We start from the raw sequence: 21,785 nt of genomic DNA on the forward strand, positions 1-21,785 counted from the left end.
TTGTTGTGGCAAGATGCAAATCTGTAGAAGCAGTCTGTCAACAGTGAGACAGGGAGTGACAAACTCCAGCAAGTAAATTTTATTTTGAGCTTTTTTTTTAATTATTTATGTTCTTACCCTTCCTGCCTTTTTGCCTTTGTTTTTATGATGATCTGTATTCCTGTGTTCTCCCCTTGCTGTGTGATCAGTGCAGTCCCAACCTCCCTTTGTAGCCTGTTCAAGGTCTGTTGTGAGGAGGAGGACGAGGCCCTTTGCCTGCTCTGCTCCTTCCCCCTGAGAAGACCCACGAGCAGATTTCAGGAGAGGTTTAAAAAGGGAGTGCAGTGTAACTGCAAACTGCTAGATGGCCATATTTCAGCTTTTGTATTTGTACACAGAACCACCTTTTTTAACTTATGCTGCCTTTCTCCTTTCTATCCTGCTGACCCTCTTCAAATATTTGCTTAAATAAGCATTGACGGGAGAACTGCTCATTATTTTCTGTTTTGGAAGACAAATATAAAAAAAATAAATTCCACAGACTTCCCTTTTTTTCCCCTGTGGATATTGAATTTTTTTTTTTTCAGTGTAACTATCCATCTTGCAGAAAGTATTTTTATTATCAAGAACATCCTTTAATATGAAACAGTTTTAAGTAGTGTATGCATTCTCTGTTGTAACTTAAAAATCCTGTTTGTTGAAAATGTAAAAGATATCAACTCCTTAAGAACCAACTCAGTAACTACTGAAAAAAACCCCCCAAATTATTCCTCATAGCTTTTTTAAAAAATAATAATAACAAACCCACTGTTTGTTATTCCATGTCATTCCAACTCTTTACAAGCAGATTTTTACTCATAGGAGATTTTTACTCATAGAAGATAAATTCTACCCTGATTCTTTTTTTCCTCATCAAAGATTTTGGTTTTGTTAGCTTTTTTACATTTGCAACTCTTAAATACATGCAGTCTGTGTCACATTGAAAAAATTGTATTGGAATGAATGTCTTATTTAATACCTGAAAGTATGGCATGATTAGTTAGAAAAATGCTTATTTGGAAGTCAAAGCCAGTTATGCCTGCCCAAGGTTTAATATTCCTTTTTTTTTTTTTATAATGAATCCAGCTGTGAAGGCTGAATGGAAATCAGACAGCTTGACATGAACAGCTGATCAGGAGGAATCCAGTTGGGCAAAAAGCAAAATGAATCATTTTTGTTGACCCTGGATAAAGCTGAGCAACGTCAGTGGAGTTGATTAGATAGAAGGGAGCAGTTCAACAGTGTCTAAACTTTAAAGCATTCAGTGGAGGTGGCTTGGAATGTTTCTGAAGTAGTTAAAAAATTCTTAGTAGCATTACAGATTTTCTTTGGATTTGAGTGCTTAAAAGGATTGCTTTTATGGAGGGAAGTATATTCCTAATTTGAGCTGTGTTTTCAGTCTGAAGTTTCATTTGTTGAATGAATTTTGTAAGGCTTCTAATATTGAGCAAAAATAACCTTTTGTTAGGGTAATGTTTGCATTGCCTTCTTGTCATTTAACCAGTTTTACTCAAATTGCAGAACTCTTTCAGACTTAGCTGTCAACTGTCATAAGCTTCAACACATCCTTGCCTCTGTTTATTGTAAATATTAATTTTGCTTTATTTGTGATGCTGTGAGTACTTCTTGCAGAAATCCATTTCAGCTTATTGCACAGACAAGATGAGGTTGGGTTTTTTCAGTAATTGTTCTGTTCATGAATTTCTAGTTCCCTCTTTGCAAACAGCGGTGCTTGTCTAATTTTTAGTAAATGAATAAATCAAAACTACTTTTTGCAAGATATATTTTGCTAATTTATATACTGTATACTTCTGAATTATATGTAATTATTGATAACTTTGCTTCTGTGCATTTTGGGGATAAGAATCATAGTATGAGCAAATCTTCAGTGGAGTCCTTTGCTGTAGAAGGTATCTCAGAAGTTATATACTGTTTTCTTTAGGGATTAAAATCCGTGCTACTGTTGTAATGATTCTTTCACTGATTTAAACAAACTGATTAAAATCTGCTCTCTTGATGTTTTTATAACTTACATAACAATTGGATCCCTCGTACCTGTTGCACTTCTTAAGAACTGCTTTCAGAAGTTCATTAAATTGGTCTCTGGTGCCTTTCCTGGTGTCCTTGTGGAAATGCTTGTGGAAATCCCTTGCTCACAGGGATTACCACCTTTTCCCATCTTGGAATACCCATTTTTTGAAGTTTAACTGAGAAATCTTAATCCTTTTGTGCTCTGGTTTCCATGTGTTGAGCTAAACATTTTTAAGGTGTAAATAAGGCACAAACAAAGCCCCTCTGCTTTTCCACCTTGGTCTATGAGAGGCTCAGGTTTGTCAGAAGAGGTTTAACATCTGGTTTGTGCCACCTACCACAGTCATCTGTGTCCTTGGCTTCCCTCATGCAAAACTTCAGCTCAGGGAAGGGACTTGAGATGCTCAGACTGACCTGGGGATCTGGGCTGACTGTCTCCTTGTTCTCCATCTTGCTTAATATTTCCAGGTAAGGGTAAGCTTTACTGACACCTTCTCATTTTGGATGAGATTCTTTGTCAAACTCCTCCCAGCACTTTCCATTGGGAATGTCACCAGCTGTTAGTTTTTTGGCTCTTAAGAGATGTCAAGTCTGTAGCGTAGCCATCAACTTGCCCTGTGTTGCATATGAAGTGGGATGAATATTAGTACTTAATTCATTATATGACATTTTTCATTTCTTTTCAAGAGCTTTCAAAATAAAAGAAGCTGAATTTAATCTAAAAAACGGATCTTATTAAAGGAGATATTCTGATTTTAACACTATAGATTCCCCAAACCCTACAGTAATTAGCATTCTCTAAGTACCCAGAACAGAACCAGTCATCAGGCCCTTAATTTAATGATTTATTGATTAATGATTTTTGTATTCTAGTGAAGGAGAACACTTCCTCATCTGCTGCTGGTCAACATAATTCTGCAAAAGGATGTGAATATTCCTTTGATATTACTCATGTTTGTTCTTTAACCCTTCCGTGCTCTTCTGTCTAACAACACCGAATCTGCCACCTTTTTATTGTGTGTAGTTTTTGGATTACAGGACTCAGATTTGGTCCTGTGATTCTGTGAATTGTACCCAGACTCTGAATTGTTAGCAAAATGTAAATGCTTTTGTGCCTTTTTCTGAGGTCTTTGAGATAGGGAAGAGAGGGTCAAGGAAAGAAGATAAAAGGGCCTGCGGCAGTACAAATCACCAAATTATCTGGATGCTAACTATAAAAAAGTGTGCTTTTTGCTTCTGACATTATTTTTCCCTCTCCCTGTATTAATAAAATAGAGTATCCTGTAGTTCCTTTGTGTAGCCTCTGGTGTGGGGAAGGAGGAATTGCCATTGACCTAAAGCAACATGTAGTGCTCCTGAGTGCAACCTAGCAGCTGTTCCCTTGTCATGCCTACTATACTTATTTCTCCAAGTTCTCAGCAATTCATACCCAAAAGCAAAGCTGAGGTGGTTCAGTAGATGCTACATTTGCCTAATTTTTAACTGTAAAATTCAGAGGTGTCTGTTCTTCATATAATCAATTTAAGAAAAAGGTAAATGAAACTAAGCTCTCTGCCTTGATAACCAAATGGTGGAGTCCTACCTACCTGGGCACTTACAACATTCTAAAACATTAAAAGTGTCTATTAGTAGTTTTAGTCTTTTATGTTTCAGTTGCAACTCATTTGACTTCTGGCCCCAAGGCATAATGTAATTCCAAGAGATGCTGCTCTCCTTGTCACATTTGTTTCCCGAATATCTTTTTAACAGTGCAAATACTTAACAGTATAGTATGATGTACTCTGGCCAAAATGTCTCCATATCCTTATGTCCACAGTGTTTTATTATACTCCTGAGTCATCAATAACACAAACATAAATTAACGTTTGTAATGGACCTTTTTTTGCAAACTGTAGGCAAAAGCAGCCACGGCTCTGATCCAAGTCTTGGTGTGTTGGGATCGTGTCGCGTTTTGTAATTTTTTTTATCTGCTTGTTTTAAAACTGTCTGCGAGACTTGCTCTGAAAGAAATAAAATTATTTCTTTCCCTGAGACCATTGGTAAGCACATTGATAATTTTTTTTTTTAATAGTTTTAACTTTTTTTTTTTTCCTTTGTTACCAGTGTTGCTGTTTGTTTCAGAATTTTGTCTCGCATGTCACCGGCTCCAGCAGCACGTTCTTTCATCGATTTCTCGTCCCGCTTTGTCCTTTCTCTTTCTTGCTCGCTATTGTTCGGGGCTTGCTCGGTGAAAGGTGCGAGCGTCGTGCACAGTTTATTTTGGCCAAATGAATAACGTTGCCATTGGTCAGAGGCTGAGCCGGCTCCTTCCTCGGGCAGAAGTTCTTCGCTTCAGGTTGTTTCCTTCTCGCAGGCTCTGCTCGAATTGCCGCGCGGAGCCGGTGGTTCAGCTCTACCCGGCACTCTATTAATATGCACAACATGACCGGTTTCGGGGGAAGGTTATTAGAATGCTGGTTTGTATCCTCCAGTGAATGAAATGATGTGTGATTATGAAGTCATCAGGCATGGACCAGTAAGGCTCGAGAGAGCCTCCCCCCCAGGTCCTGGGGGTGCCATTGATTGGTGACCATGTGTTTGTGCCCGATAGACTGTGAAATGGTGTGTTGCTACACGGCTGTGTTGCACCTGCGCCCCACCGAGGTGATTGATTGGTTTGGTCATGTGGAATGTTCCCATCTGGTCTGCAGTAATGTGTTTTTTTTGTTAGGGTTTTTTTTTTTTTTTTTTCCCTTCCTTCCTCTTCTCTCCCATTTCCCCTTCATCCGCAAGCAGCGAGCGCTGGCTGGGGACTCGGAGCAGGCAGTCGCAAAAGGCAGCGCCTTGAGAACAAAGTGGGGCTGCTGCAAGTGCAGCAAGAGCTGTTCTCAGCTCTGCTCGGAGATCAGATGGGCTGGGGGGTGCTCAGCAGCAGCTTTGGGACATTATAATTTTTTAAAAAACCCAGAGGAGGGACAGGATGCAACAACAGATCCCCAAAACCTCCGTGTCACTGCAGATTTCTTACTGATCTCACAAAAGCGCTCTGCTATTGTAATTAGATTACCCAAGTAGCAGTGCATGTGGAAGATCTTATTTAACCTCAGGAAAGTAGTAGTTTATTTATTGAAAACTACTGATGTTGCACTTTAAATGCCAAGAAATTATTTTAGTTCCTTTAAAAAAAATTCTATGGTTACATTGGGCGGTCTTGTTTGATATTTCTTAATCTCACTCCTTTTTCATAATTGATCTATTCATTCCACTTAATGACTAATTACATATCAGAGCACATCATCAGCAGCATTCATCATTGTAGAATGTAATAATCAATGACATTTCAACAAAGGAAAAAATAAATATGCAAATAAGGACTCATTAACATTTGCATGAGCTGTTTGAATAATCACGTTGCTGACAAGGCTGTAATTAACAGAAATTGATGCTGAGTTCAGTATTTGATAGTGTGTTTTCTCAGCGTTTTATTGTTGTCACTGCGGGGGCTGGAATGAAGTTCTGCTCTACTTGTACCTTGACTTAGGCTTGATGTGATGGGTTGTGCCAGGTACCAGAGGCTTCTGGGAGTCCTTAATTCATCTGTGACCTGCACTTAATGCATAGAAAGATATTTACTTAAATTACCATATTGCTAATGATGGATTGTTAAATTCTTGATAATTGTATAACAACTAAAGGCAAACCTTCTTTCCAAAGTCAGAAAAACTAAAAATTATTCACTTTTTATTTTTTTTTGTTTAAATTGATAATCTTTTACTTGAGTCAGGCACTTTGAAACCATAGGATGTCTTATTTGCATTGAAAATGAGATATCGATGTAGGGTTTTGGGGTCTTTTTTTGTCTCTTGTTAATCTGGCACACTGTATCTGTGTCAGGAGGCTTGAGCCTTATTGTAATTGAAAATCACTTGCTAAGGAAAATGTTGTGTAATTATGAAATGTACAGTCTCTGTCTCCCCCCCTCCCTTTTTATTATTGCAACTTTTCTGCCCTCTCCCTATTTTTTTTTTTTTTTTTCCCCCTGAAGCTTCCTCTTTTTGTCATGGATATCAACTGAAATGCACAAAACACAATAAAGCTGTTTATGTCAGTTTTTTTGGATGACTGTAAGTGCTGATTATAACAAGTTTAAGGAATTTCCTTTGTTGAGTGTGTACCCACGCCATATGGCTCAACATGGAACATTAACTTGACAGGGATAATGGATTGTGGTATATGGAGACAATTTTGCCTGCAGCTTCACTATAACTCATTCTGGTTGGGGATCACAAGTTTATAATATAGGATGCAGCAAACATCCAGATGGATTTACTTTACATAAAAGAGTTGCATATCTTTTTATTTCCTGCCTGTAATTGGAAAAAAAAGACTTTTAAAAAAAGAATTAAAAAGTAGTAAACAAAGAATGGGTCTTATTCAGGGAAGAAAAATCTCAGTGAAACTCTGTATATGTGTGGCTGAACTGTTTTGGATACACTAAAACGTGCATAGGTAAAGTGTTGTTACTTACACATACACACACAAGATTTTTGAAATAATATCTCAAGTGGCTTCACTTTTCAGAATGTTTCAGTATAGCTCCAGTTCTAGAAATACACAGTGTTCTAGGATAGTGTGAAAAAAAGCTATTTATAACAAATCTCTGATTTTTACTTAATGGTTGTTTTTGTCATAAGCAAAGTGACCACCAGAATTAGCATTCTGGTGCTTTGGTAATGCTCCCATAGTACCCTGTTTTCTTGTAGGGAAAACAGTAATCCTTATAAGCTTTTTGTGATATATGGAAGGAAAATACTGCTGAAATAGTTTTGCTGCAGTGTTTGCCTGATGCAATGGGAAATGTCCAAATGTCTGAAAAGTGTAACAAAAGTCAGTATAAATCTAATGTGTCCTACTGATCTGCGTGCCCAAGGTAAGTCCTAATTTTACGAATACTTCTGCATCTAAGAGACTTTAAGCACATAATCCCGTTAAGCACGTATGTAGCTGTTTGAAGGATCAGGGTCATAAATCCATATTTAGGATTTCGAATACAGCTACATGAGATGGCTTCAGCATTCCTGTGCACTTGTGATTGAGTTATACTTCAAGTAAAATTGAGCAAAGCAGACATCTTTTAGATATCAGTTTTGGAGATGTCTTTAAAATACCTTTTTTTTTTTTTTTTTTTTTTTGAGACTCTGGAAATCTTGACCTTCTGTATCCCAAATAGCTGCTGTAATTTTTTTTTTCTTTGCACCACTCTCACATGGATATGAATTTATTAATTTTTTTAAATTATCTCTTAAGGTAAGTACCTGAGCAGATGGACAAGACATGGTTCATGGTTGGGGAAGAGGCATACTGGTTGTGATTATAATAGATACTATCTGTCTGTCCAGTCTTCCTCCTCTATTGCTGACTTTAGGTGGGTTGACATCCCAATTTAGCATCTTTCAAAGTTTCAGAAAGTAAACAGCTATAAAGCATCTGCTTTTGAGAAGGGTGTAATAAAAAGGATCGCTAACTATTGACCTATGAAGGATCTGTGTTAGCTTAAGATGTGGGGTTTCTTTCAGGTTTTCGTGCTGCAAATTATACTTGAAAAAGCTTCTTTGGGTTTATTCATCTTCCCCCTGCATACCGGAGGTATGAGTGATAATCACAGCCAGGTGGGAATTTACTGTGGGCTTAAGGACATTGCTGCTTGTGTTCTTACCACGAGGTCCCTTATTTGCTACTGCCACTACAGTTGCAAAAACACGGTCTCGGGAAAACACAGGATTAATCCTTAACATTTTTAATAATACTGGCTCCATATTTGAAATATAGGAACAACAATATCCTGTCTAATGTGCCAGTCAAGCTGGTGGATCTTTAATTTATTGTCTGCTCTTTGGGAAACACTAGGATAGAGAAATGTCCACCAGTGTTGCAATAAACTTGAAGAATTTAAATCTTCAATGTAGATAAGAAAATTCTTTCCAGGAACTGTAAGGGGAGTTGACTATTTCTGCCCACTTCTGGACTTCTTGTCTCCTTTTAGGCTTCAGAAGGAAAATAAGAGTCAAACCCTCAGCAAACACTTAATAAAACTGAAGTTTTTAAGATAACGTTTGTGTCCTGTATCAGCATTTACTGACCCACTGAGGAACTTCTGCAGGACTGTATTTGCAGTAGGACATGAATGTTCTCCCTGGGTTACAGTGATGAGTACCTGCAACACAGATGACGCTGCAGTTAACAGAGTTCTGTGAAGGTGTAAGTGCTGTGTTGGCAGTAAAAATGCTGCATTCTGTGTGTGTGTGTTGTATTCAGGTCCTGGAAAAACTACAAAAGCAGGCTTCACTTTTTTTCTGATCTTGTAATCTGTAATGGTCTGTGGGGAGTGCACTGGTGATCCAGTCTTGTTAATGGCTTAGTGCAAGGATGTGATAAAAGTCCAGTAGGTTGTCAGTAGAAAGGCCATCAATAGAAATTTATTAAGAGTAATGCTTGAAAGCGAATTCCACTGGCCCCTGACAGTAAGCTGCTGTAACACCCTTTGATCCTGAAGGGCCTGCTGAATCTCAAGTTGAAGTCAATGCTTTGGGTATAAAGAGCGATGATTTAATTTTTGTTTTGCTAATGATTTATTGATAAACAATACCGCAGCCTTTGGAGTAATATTTCTCTTTATGGAGCCGCGCTTTAAAGGAAAACTTGGTTGGGAGCGCGGGTGCATTCTGGTTTCGCGCGCGGTGCTGTTCGTGGCGCTGTGACGCCCGGCTCCTCGCCCGGCTCCTCGCCCGGCTCCTCGCCCGGCTCCTCGCCCGGCTCCTCGCCCGTGCCCGTGTCCGGGCCGGGGCGGCTCCGCTGCAGGAGCCCCGGCGGGCGGGAGGGGGCGCTCCGGGCACGGCGGGAGCGCTGGGGGGGCACCGCGACGCGCCAGCGGCTCCCTCCGCCCCGCCGGTCATTGTCACCGTGAAAGGGCAATGTTTGGCTCCTTTCTTGGCCTTAAACGCGGCACGCTGCGAGCCGGGACTGTGCTTCTTCCCTTAGGGAGGGCGTATGTGTTATTACTGGATTTTGTGGCAAAACCAGACGTTAATTTCAGTCTGTGTAGTTTAAAGAAATTAATTTCTAGCTTAAAATAGCGATTCCCTTAAGCTGCAAATTTGTTATTATTGACTTACTACATTTTCAATATTTTCAGAAATTTTGGTGGAATTTTTTAGAAACTACTACTGAAATAGTGTGTCCTCTTTTGTCAGTTTTTCTGTAATCAGTCTGCAGTCCATCAACAGTCTCCTAAGTGTACAGTTCATACAATCCCTGCTGAACTTAGTCCATCTGTATACTTGTAAGTGCACATGTGATTAGTTGCTTTACTGAATTTGTGACTAAACTGACTTCTAATAAACGTGGAGTATTGATTAGGTCCTGTTTTCAGTGGAGCTTTTAGAATCAGACCAGTGTGGTTAAGTCTAAGGTGTGTGTAACTGTGGGGTGCTGACCAGTGTGAAAAGGTGAGTGACCACGTACTTACACTGAATCTCAAACAGATGAAAAGTTAACTAATATGGACAGGATTAAATTATTACTAAATAGGAGTCTTGCATCTTGCCCTAAAAGAGAAGACTGTCTCATTATATCTTTGTTCTCAAGAGAGATGTGCACTTTAATGCTCCTTTTGGGGAGGGAAACGCACTGAAATCTCAGTGCACTTCATGTCTCTGGACTGCCATGAACTCCATTCACCAGTTTTAAAATAGTCTCTGTAATTTTTTCTCAAAAATTCACTTGAAGGAAGTGAGTTGGAATTGTAACAGGGAGCAAATTTTGAAATTCTTTGGCCAAAAATGTCATTATAACCGTGGGGGCAAATGCTACTGTTACCAAAGTCTTCTTTCTGGTTACGTACTTTGTTCGGTAATTTGGAAGGCTTTGCATTAGTATCATTACTCGCAGAATTGAATAACTTTTCATTTCAAGACAGAACAGCAGCAGGATTTGAAATGTTTGAGTTTGGCAAGAAAGGGCTTGTCTGTAAAACAATGAAATTGCGTTGGGGAAATACAGTGCCTGTGTTCAGCTGGGGCGGGCTGAGGTACACTGTGAGCTGTTGTGAGCTGCAGCTGCATTTACCATCAAACACTGAGCTGCTGCCGATGAATGTTTTGTTTTTAGTGTCATGGAAACTGTGAGCCAAAGAATGGATATTCTATTCATCTGGGAAAATAGCAGTTCACTGCATAAAACATCAGTTGCTTCCAAAGCAGTTCTTAAAATAGACTTTGTGAATATAACCCTAGAAGCAGAAGTGCAGCAATTTAAATGACCTCAGTACTACTTTGGTTTTTAATTAGAATATATGTGAGAATTAAATTAACATAAAAGTAGTGAAAGTTTCGAGATACAGCTGTAGCATGGAACTCCTACAATGATTCCATGTTTTACTTTACTGTGCAGTTTTTAATCTAAAAATGGAGAGACCCAGATATTTCAATAATAGTCTTAATCCTTTTTATTACTTTTCTTCAAATGGTTTTGGTCATCATTCAGTATCATTTACTATTTCATACAGGATAGAGAAAATCCTAAAACTCACCGCAGAGACCAAGTGAGAGTGCTCTCATGGAAAGATGGTATGGATCAGTGTGTGGGTTTTTTTAAATGCATGAGCATTTTTGCAGAGCCAGGATGTGAAGAATAATTAAAACACTTAATTTGGTTGAATTGGAAAGCTTATATTTGTTTCACTAAATTTTGGTGTTGGGGCAATGTATGAGATCTAAATGTAAGACGAAAATAAAAACCAATACAGAAAAATAGACACACAAAGTCATGGCAAAAGGAAGTTGAAAAAATTGGAAGTGATTTGACTTGAGTGAAAGGAAGCTGGAGGGAAAGTTGCAGGATCTCAGAATCCAGGATTCTGGAATGGATGTGATACCAGTTAAAAGAAGGGATCTTTGTGAGACCTCCTTCACATCCCCTGGAAGCAGTGGCATTCGTTCTGTTAACTTTATTGCTCTCCAGCTTAGTTTTGTTTGTGTGTTGTTTGTGGGTTGTTGTTTTTCTGGTTTTTGTTTCTTTTTTTTTTAATTGGGGGTTCCAAAATTGGGTGCAATATTTTAGCTGTCCTGTGATGTGTGCAGGGCAGAGGTGGATAATCACTCACCTCCCTGTGCCATCCACTCCTTCTCCTGCCACCCCAACCTGCACTGGTCCAAGGGGCTGCTCTGTGCAGAGCTTTATATTTGTTGTGGTGGAATATTATGAGGTTCCTGTTGGCATAATCCTCTAGATTGTCTCCATTCCTCTGAATGGTGGTCCTGCCTTCAAATACACCACCTGCCTATCCCAGAGTGGGGTCTTTTGCAACCTCTGTCTTCTGCTCCAGGCTGATAAAGACATGAAGCAGGACAGGTTCCATATAAACTGTGTAGTTGGTAATAGCAAAACTAGATGCGAGGAGATTGATAAAAACATAAATTTAAGTTGAAAAGAACTGCATGTGAAGTAAAATATGTGCTTTATATGCTGAGACTTAGATGAGTTACTCAGAGCAGGATCAAGAAAAATGTGTTTTGTAAGTGTTTATGACTGTTTGGTATCAAGGAGTAATGTGTAGTTGAAAGCTTAGAGCAAAGATAACAGCTAGGTATGAAATGGGAAAGTGTCTTTGAAATTAATCCTAGTTTGTGTATAAAAGGCTACTTTAATATTATGCAAGCTCCACAGTACCTGTTCTGTAGTCAGGGAGTTGGAGTCCAAGCAGGTAAAATAGATAAAGAGATACAAAACCCATGTGGTTTTGCTTTCACTCTTTAATACTGTTTAGGCTTAGAAGGAAGATTTACACTTTGCAATACTTGGAGGTGCATAACCACATATTCCAAACACCAAGGCAGACATTTGGGCTTTTCATTCAATGCCTGGGGAGATTCCTCTGGGGTTTGCCAGGGCTGGTGAGCTTTTTGCAGAACTGCTGAGGGAGGCCAGCAGGAAAGGCTGGGATAATGGGACAACACGGAAAGCTTCTGTAGCTGCCACCCTTCTCCTCAGGATAAATCCAGGGACAGGCTGTAGGGCCTTGTCCCAGTCCTGCTGAGTTAGAGGCACCTTCATTCCTTCCCTGCAGCTCAGAGTGCTCCAGACAGTGACCTGTCTTCAGTTGTTTCAATCTGCCAACAAACTCTGAAGTTCCAGTAACACATTTAGATTAAGTTGATGCTTTGAGGAAGAAATAAAAAAAAGACAAATAAGACTAAATGTAGGGGCAAGGTTTGAGTCATGTTGATGTCACTGAAAAATATTCAGTGACGTCCCTCTGTTTACAGTTGCATTTGAAACCTTGTCTGGTGCCTAGGTTTTACTCTCTTAATGCATCATTGTTTTAATAGAGTGATTAGGTTATTGCTTTAAGTTATTCTTCTAAAATGTATCCTTTTTTGTCAAATAGTTTATTGTATCAATGCACACAGTTTACAAAAATCAGCTACACTGAGAGTGTACTCTGCCAGCTCACAGTCTGAAAAGACATCTTTCCCACCAATTCGGGTTGCAGAGCATTACCATTAACCTGCCTAATCCTTTATTAATAAAATTCCATTCTAGTGATTTCATTATTTATGATTTGCCATCAGAGGAGTAAATTGTTTGGATAATCCTATTTGCGTATTTTAAATATTGTACAAAATGTACAATGAGATCTTGCATTTAATGAGTATTCTAAGACTAAGTAAAAACTTGTCTTAATATCTGAGAGAACTCCTTCATATATTTTTAAAAATTATTTTTAATCCTTTTGGAGTCAGGTTATCTAGACCTGCTGATACAGAAGTGCAGAATGTTAGCAATTGCTTTTACATCCTCCTTGCTGTTGAAATAGAAAATATTTCATCATTCTTATTCATGTTATCATTTCTATAAAATAATTACCAATATTGCCAAGAGTATTCCTTTTGTTCTTAACGTGCAGGGGAAAAGTGTTTTCCTTATCTGCTTTAGGTCATTTAAAGCCTTTGGAAAGCATGGGTAGCCAAGCAGAGAGGTAGTATTTATTGATATATGAAGTTTTATTCTTTAGTTCATTGAACAGCACACTATGTTCCATGGTGCTTTTAAATCTGAGACTTATGTTCACCTTGACTATGTCTGGACTCTGGTTATTATTGTTAATGTTTCTTCAGTCACATTCCCATGACTGTTATTAATTCTTATACTTTGTTTTCTCTATCAAGGATGCTCCTTGTCTCACCTCCCAAAATAAACAGCAAACAGGTTTTCCTTTGCAACTAATGTTTTGTTGTTGTTCTGTCTTGTATAAGACTTAACCCCTCAGTATTTACCCTTGAGGTGCCTTGGCAGTGAGGTATCCATGTTTTCATAAATGCATGGGGACATGGGGTGCCTACAGATGAGGGGATGGTTTAGGAAGATCTGTATTTTTTGAGTGCTTTTTTTTTTTTAGTGGGTAGTTAAAAGTTCGTTCTCTGTGTAGCTCCAGTTTCCCTTTGTGCAGCACAGTGATGTTCTCTGTGCAGTTCTCCTCAGGGTTTGGGCAGATTGCTTTCAATTGCTGGACATTTTGAAGTCCCTTACTGTAAGTACTGAAATAAGAACTCCTGTTTTAAGCTCTTAGCATTTTAGGTGCTTTGTATGTATCTGTCTCTCTGTTTCACCTTCTTTTGGCTCTGTGTGCCTACATACAGTGCATGTGAATAGTTAGGAGTTTGCAGCCCCTGAACAGGAGGTGGCTCCTTTCAGGCACTGTCTGGTGAGGATTTCCCCTCCTGTTTTAATCCAGGTAACTGGATTATTCTGTGGTGCCTGCAGAAATTGTGTCTTGAAGAAGTAATACTGGGAAAACACGTAACATGTTGTTTTGTTTTCTTTCAAAATCTGTTTTAGCATCTAATGGATGTTTGAGGTTTGGTTTTCTTTGTTTTTGTTTTTGGGTTTTTTTTTCCTTTTCTTTTTTTTTTTTCTTCTCCTAGTCTGGAGCCCCCAGTTTGGGAATTCCTGAATCACAGACTTCTACCTGTGTGATTGGGATGGCCATGTTGCCTGTGAAGGGTGAAGTTTCAGGGAATTGTGCAAGTCATCCAAATAAGAGCTGTCAGAAGTGTTGTATGACAGAGGACTATTGTATATGTTTGCCAGTTGCCTTATGGAAGATGGTTATAAATGTTTGCTGTGTTTGTGCCTGTGTTTATACAGAGAATGGGCAAGGGAGGAATCTTTCTTTGTTGACAAGCTGACTTTTCAAGTCTAATGAAAATTAATAGGTCTTGGATGGTGAGAGAAGCTGTAGATACCTACAGAATTTATATATATATATTTATATATTTTTTATATATATATATATATATATATATGGAGTAATGTAGCAATTTGTAGTAAGTAGTGTCACCAAAATAATCTTTTAATTGGAAACAGGTGTAGCATTTTGTTGTAAAGTGTGGATTCTCTATTCATTTCCAATTATAAAATCCTCTTGACTTTAGACTTAAGAATGTACTTGATGTTCAAAGTCACTGACAGAAGCTGAGTAATTTTTGTCCTTAGATCTGGGACGACTTCCACACCAGGAGAGCAGGGCATGCTTTTCATGTTAACTGTAAGTAGCAACTTTGTTAGTTGCTTGAGAATTTTAACTAAAACCCTTGGGGATGAGATGAGGAAGGTGGCAAAGGGAGAAATGCTTTCACAGACAAAGTGAAGACACTTGAATACTCTAGAAAAACATGGGATAGATGGGTGAGGTGAGTAAATGTATATGACAAATGCCTTCTTGTCACCAGTGTGTGTATTCAAATGCAAACTCAATTTGGTTATTGTCTTCTGGATATTTGATATCCTCGATTTCCCCCATTTTTAGTATATTTTTAGTGTGTTCTCACACTGGGTGTTCTCTCTGTGCATAACACACATTAATGGGTTAATAGAGCATTAACATTATTTATGGTAAGGTTAGCCTGGGGTAGACACAGTAGTGGAGAATTTGAAACTAAATCCATGGAACAGCTATTCAGGGATTATTTGGTTCGCAGATACTTGCCCACATATGCTCGAGGGAGGAGAAGAAAGTTCTTTCTTCAGGTTTGTACTCCCTCTTCCCCTTGCCCTCAGTTACTGATGTGCATTCTTCCTGCCAGAGCCTTCAGTCCCTTTTAGCCTTGCAAACATTTGGTTTGTTATTTAGCACAGTGTGAGCCTGCTAAGTGGAGGGACAGGAATAGTACTGAGCAAGGAGCCTTCATGGCTCAGCCTCTGTTGGAATAGAAATGTTCTTAGTTTGACATGAGCATATAAATTACAAGTTCATAGGGTCAATCCAAATATAATGTGGAATTTAGTCCACCCTTATCTCCTGTATATTTGAAGTACATGAGAGCATTAATAAATTGTTTTTATAGCACAAGATCTGTGCAGTGCTCTGCAATCTGACAAAATACTCCATCTTTTCTTAGAAGTACTTACAAATCAATGGAATGGAAGTGTCAAAGACATCTCTTTGGGAAGCAGGTTCTTTAATACCACTTCACACGTTGACATTATTTCTTTTTAAAATATTGTGTTAAAGAAGTTGTGAGAAATCCCTTGACTTCTGTGTTTAACATCTTTAAAAAAGTACTCTGAGATTTATTGCCTGGTCGGTTCAATCAGTAGAATTCTAACAGAGAAAGACATCTGCAAATGCCTACACAACTGTAAGTATAAAAACTTCTGAACTTTTCTAATCTTTGGAAAGCACAATAAAGAAATTTTTTTCAGGTGATCTTGTCCAAATGTTAACGAAAGCAATAATTCAGTATTTGCTGTCTGAAATATTGTTTCTAAATTGCAAAATTTATAATGGGAGGTAGATTCCATGTAATTCCAGCTTCAGAATTTTCACCTTTTGAATCATTTCGATGTGAAAAACAGTTCTTGCTCCAAATAAATAATAGGACTAGATAGCAGAAGTATAATGCTGTCTTACAAATGAAAATTTATAGTATGGAGAGTCCTAGGAGATTTCTGGCAGACCTGAGACTGGACTGTTAAATCTCATAAATCTCATTCAAAATCAAACTCTTACTTCTTGCCCATTATTATTTCTGTAGGATCACAGTCTTTCAAAATTGTGGCCAAAAAAAGGAGGAGGGGGCAAATCTGTACTGTTAAAACCATGCTTTGCTAAAACACTTACTTCTGCTGTCTGGGAAAACTGGTGTTAGAAGATATCACAGTATGGGGGGGAAAAATAATCTAACATAATATATTTTTTTCACTAGTCACAGTCTGTATACTATTTCCTTACCCATTCTTCAGGAACACGTAGATCAACGTTCTTATGCTCAGCTGCATAGGCTGCACTGCTGAGCACCACTTGGGCATGGCATTCCTGCTTAAGTGCCTTTGTAGTTTTTCTTCTGTTACTTTATTACAACATTTTCCAGTAACGTGATTTTATTATGTTTGAATTACTTACTAAACTTCAGGTTAAAAACGTGTGTTACGAGTTTGCAATCCATGTTATGTAGATTTGAGTGCTTTATTAAACGGTGGGAGAGTGTGGATGAGTTTGCAAGGCTGGGAGGGCTATTGATTGGGAAGCTGCTGCAGTCAGGAGGAGCCCGAGCTAAGATGGAGCGTGTGATGAGATAAAGGCTGGGTGAGGGAAGTGATTACAACTGGGGACCTGCTAATCACCGACCTCTGTAGGGATCCTGGAGTTTATCACTAATCTCACTTGCACTTGGCGTTTTCCTGTGTTGCTGCCTCATTGTTCATAGCTGAGTGAGTAATTTGGCTTGGGATGAACAGGAGGAGGGTGCTGCAAGTCCAGCAGCTGCACTTGTTGGCACTGCCTTGTCAAACATGCCCAGTGCAGCCAGCAGCGTGCCTGGCACACGTCAGCCAGGGGTACTTAAACCTTGTCCTGGAGAGAATGGGAGGTCATGGATTTTAAGCCATTTCTTCAAATTGTGTTGCTTCAGATCTCTGCTTCATTTCCAAGAGTTTTGGTCACAAGTATTGTACCGAAAAATGTGTGCAGTATTTTTATATGTACTCACAATATATACATATGTGCATTATACATCTTTAAAATGTTACAGGAGATGTAGGTATAAGACACAAACTAAAACTGTGACAACCTCTATTAATGAGTAGGCTTATTATAGCAATAGAAAAGGAAGAAAATATTCCTCTGGTGCTGTGGTGAATATCTGGATATATTGTAAAAATTTTTATGGCTGCGTCAGTCAGTCTTGCCTCAAAGAAGAAAGCAACCCACAAAATCCTAAGAGCAGGGCTAGTTTTCTGTTTGATTAAAACATACTTTGATTACACTGTACTGAATATTTGCTGAATTAGAATTTTTAACACGGACAGAATTTTAAAAAATAAAGAATGGACCGGTAAGGATCTTATTCTATAAACTTCGTATACTTTCTACTTCATGATAAGTTGGAAAGGGATGTTGATTAGTAGAAAAATGTTTACTTTGCATGTTTTTCTTGCATCATTTGTATGTGCCTGTCAGTGTAGCTTGTGCAGCTTGTTCCTTGTTATATTGGATCTGCACATGAAAAATTATTTGGATGTATTAATTCTGTGAGTAACAAAGACACACACTTTGCTGGATGTGGAGGAGGAGAAAGCAGTATAAAAATTGATTTCTAGTCAAATTACCAATGCCAATTTAATAACTTTAAAAGAAAAAAAATCTCAAAGATGTCTCAAAGATGTTTTTGTTATAAACTGACTTTTGGGTAGGTTGTCTGTATGGTTAACAGTGTTGTCAGCGATGAAATGATGATTAGGAACTGTAAAAACATGCTTCAGGATTCACTGAAAGCAGATTCTCTGTGCAAGTAGGGCAGCCACACTTCATGTGTGACAAACAGAGCAGCTGCCAGCTGTGGTCACTGGGCGTTCATATGGGGGACAGACGTGGCCTCGGTCAGAAACGATCTCGCTTTCCATATTGCCACCCAAACAAAGTCTTGGCAGTGCACAGAAAGATCTTCAGTCTGCAAAGGGTTAACTCTGTGGGAATTGAAGTAATTTTTTGGAGAGTTCTGTCATCTTCTCCGAAGCCAAGCACTATCTAGGAGCAGTGGGAAAGGGCTGTTTTACTACTGGCAGGCATTTATAGCACATTCACTGAAGTAGTCCTCAGCTGAGCTAATGTAGGGCTGTTTTCAGCTCACTCTCACTTTGCATCTCGCTGTTTCAGTTTGTTCTGTGTTAGGAGTATTTAGGCTACACAGCTGTTATACACAGAGATGTTGTGGAAGACAATTCCTTGTGTGATATTCAAAATCTATATGAAGTTGTGAGCGTATCACATTTAGACAAGTGATTGCAAGAGATAAATAACGATTTACTAAATGCCTATTAATGTTTGAATTGGTAAAGAATGTGTCAAGGTTTTAAATTTATACAGTTGGGAAATATCTGTGGTTCAGAATGCTTGGTGGGATTTTCTTGGTTAGGTTGCTTTTAACTCCGTAGTCCTTGGACTTTAGGCCTGTTAGATAGCAATTAGGTTGGTGAAGATTTTTTTGATGAAAACTCATGAAACTTCAAAAAAAACCACCCCAAACCAACAAAACACACTAATTCCAAGTTATTAAAAGATTCAAATGCCTTGTGACTTGACCTGTGGCAGATATAAGATTTTTCTGTATACCCCACTCAATTATTTTTAAATGCCCATTCCTTTATTCCAGATCTGGTTTGAATACAAAGGTCTAGTATATAAAGCCACTAGTATGTAACCTGAAGAAAAGTTTACCATGGTGCTACTTTGTAAGCAAGGCGTAGATTTTGCTCCTAAAATGACAGCATGTAACTTTTAAAGTGTGAGTTAGGAGGTAGGTGATAAAGGTGAGCAGGGAGCTGATGATTCCCACCAGCCTTGCGTAGGAAGCCTTCCTGCACAGGTCTGATGGCAAGTGTTCAGGCTGGGAAAACTGGCCAAAGTTCCTTTACTTCTCATGAATATTGTGTGAAAATGAAATTAGATCTGATGAGGAGATAAATTTCACCTGGGCATCTACCTTCCCAGCTGGTATATCTACACACTACCTTATAGCCACATCTACACAAACCTGCACAAATGGAAGCATTCAGTGAGGATTTTGTCATTTAACAGTGCTTTTGCAAACTCCTCTTCCTTCTTCCAATTAATGTCAGGTGCCATAATGAGTTTCCTTACATCCCCATTAATGTTTCTGAATTTTCAGCTTTAATGAAAAAGAGGCTTGCCATCTGTGTAGTAAGCACTGAGACAAGAATTGAGAGAGGATATAAAATATACAACAGCAAACCTTGTGGGGTAAACCTGCAAGACATTTCAGGTCTGTTTTGACTCTCAAGGTCTGTTTTGACTCTCAGTCTCATGTATTTTTAAAGTTTATGTGCTCATAAGCACTGGGATTCCAGTTTTTACAGTAACCTCTAAGTTTTTATGCTCTTCTGTCAATCTATAGAGTCTGAATAATTACGAAAGATATTTCATAAGCTGAAAAACACCAAAGGGATTCTGCTTTGGTATATTTGGCCACGTGTTTGAACTTTTTTGGATACCAGAGACTGTCCATACACTGATCAGAGTCTATGTGTGGGACCTACCTGTTTGTTAAACCACTGAGTGTCATCTTCTCCAACTTGGCATTACCCACCTTCCAAGTACTTGACTCACTCACTGTATGAAGTATTGCTGAGTATTTTCTCTTTCTGTTGATAAGTAAATATTACCTGTGACATTTGCTTACAAGGCTTTAAAGAATGAGAATAGCATTGTGCATGGACTGGAGCCCTGAAGTGTGTTGAAGTGACAACAGGCAGCTTGAAGTCTGTCCTCTTTCACTTTTCCATTGTACTGGGATGTGGCCAGACAGCACAATGCTGGGAAATCCTTTGGATGGGTTGTCAGGGAAGCCACAGGGGCTTTGGTGGTGTCCAGCAGATGTGCTGTAATGGTGCCTGGGATCACTCACCTCCCTGTCCCCTCCCTGCTCCAGTGCACCAGGGACCACAGCACAGAGAGAACCAGGGGCAGGAGTTGAGTCTCCGTGTGTGTTGCTGTAGTGTGTGCCTGTGGATTCTTGTGGTTTAAAACAGGTGCCTTTAACATTGTGACACTGTTGCAGGTTTGAGAGTTCTATCTAAGTGCTTGCACTGGGGGTGTGTTTGGGAGACTCCATGAAAGGTACCCTCTTGTACTTAATCCTAGGCTGCTTTCCAATCCCTTCATTGAAAAGCTGAGCCATTTGAACACAGGCTAAATGTTAATTTGCTCCAGCTCTAATTTTTGATAAATACTTGGGCAGTGCAGCATCAGGAAGCCTTGACTTTTCTCGATCATTTCTTAGAACCAAATTTACTGTAGATTAGACATTCTGGTAAGCTTTGTTCCTTTGGTATGAACCTGCCAAACTTAAAAATGATAACATTTAAATAACATGATTTTATGCATTCATATCTAACAATTTCTTGCTAGCTGCACAAACCATAATTTAAATCATAATTTTTCTAGCCTCTCTAATTGACTCTTGTACAAATATTTGTTTTAAAGCCTGCCTGGAATACTGCACAGTTCAGTCAAAGTTGTTTATCATATGGTATGAGATTCTCATTTTCTGGAAAGAAAATGCTGAGTCTGGTTTAATATGAACAGCATGATTCATCCTACTACTTATAATTTTGCACACTAGGTATTTTATTTGCTTGGTGCTCGATAGTTGTGAGAGGCAAATTGCTTCAGCAGAAAAATGTCAACTTTTTTCCTCCCTTTGTTACAGCAGAGCTGCCATTTTTCAAGCAAACTATTCTTGACCAGAATACCTGTAGTTATCAAGATGATAATCTTGCAGAGATGTCGTTCCAAGAGTTTCAGACTTCCTGTTCCTCCCTGCTTACATAAGATGCACTTTTTAAATGAACAGTGAACATACTTTAGTTTTTCCTCTTACAAAATGGCATTTAGGGGTTTTTGGTAGTAAGAGAGAAAATTGGAAAAAGCAAAGGAAGTCCTGTTCTGGAAGTGCAATTGCAATGGCATGGAGCTATTTATCACTGAAATGGGAATGTGTGAGAAGGGCTACTTTTTCTTCTTAGGAGGACTGGATAACACACACATTGTTTAGAAAAGGGAATGCCTAGTTGGGTAAGATAGCATTCATTTACAAATAGGTAGATATGATTTATTAATGCTTACCTTTCGATAAGGCTCTCAGTGGTGTTACAGGGTGTTTCTGAGTTCTACTTGTGTCATAATTAGGGCAGGCACATGCATTTGGTGTTTTCTATTATGCACAAACTTGATCACTCTCTGATGCTTGGCATTGTTCAGCAAGCTTGTATTCAAGATTTTTTAAAATAAAAAGTTGATAAACTTCCAAGCTCTACTGGAGAACTTTCACAGTGAGTTTTAATATCCAAACATGCCACTTTGGTGGCATATCTAACAAATAAGCACTAAGTAGTTTTCTTGGGATTGACAAATCCATTGCTCATGTCTTTTGACCTCAGACAGCAATATCAGAAGTCGGCCACTCTGCAGGAGTGTTCTATATGTGCTACCTACAGGCAAAGATTGCTTATATGGCAGAAGAGAAAGGTCTGTTTTACTGTCCTGACCGCTTGTGCTGCTTGATTTTTGTACTGATCTGTACACGAGACAAAAAGATTTCTGAGCATTTAGGGGTGAGTGTCAAGAGCTGAATGATTCAGCTCTTGGTGTGAGTTTCCTTGTTCTGAATTGGTTTTGTTTA

The 21,785-nt window shown here is 38.8% G+C and overlaps 1 protein-coding gene across 12 annotated transcripts in view; it reads left to right on the forward strand.

Moving 5' to 3' along the window:
- Positions 1 to 21,785, forward strand: part of TCF12 (transcription factor 12) — a 163,432-nt gene that overhangs the window by 70,032 nt on the left and 71,615 nt on the right. The window lies entirely within an intron of this gene.

The sequence above is a fragment of the Chiroxiphia lanceolata genome, chromosome 12 (genome assembly GCF_009829145.1).
Source record: "Chiroxiphia lanceolata isolate bChiLan1 chromosome 12, bChiLan1.pri, whole genome shotgun sequence".
In the NCBI taxonomy this organism is placed as follows: Eukaryota; Metazoa; Chordata; class Aves; order Passeriformes; family Pipridae; genus Chiroxiphia; species Chiroxiphia lanceolata.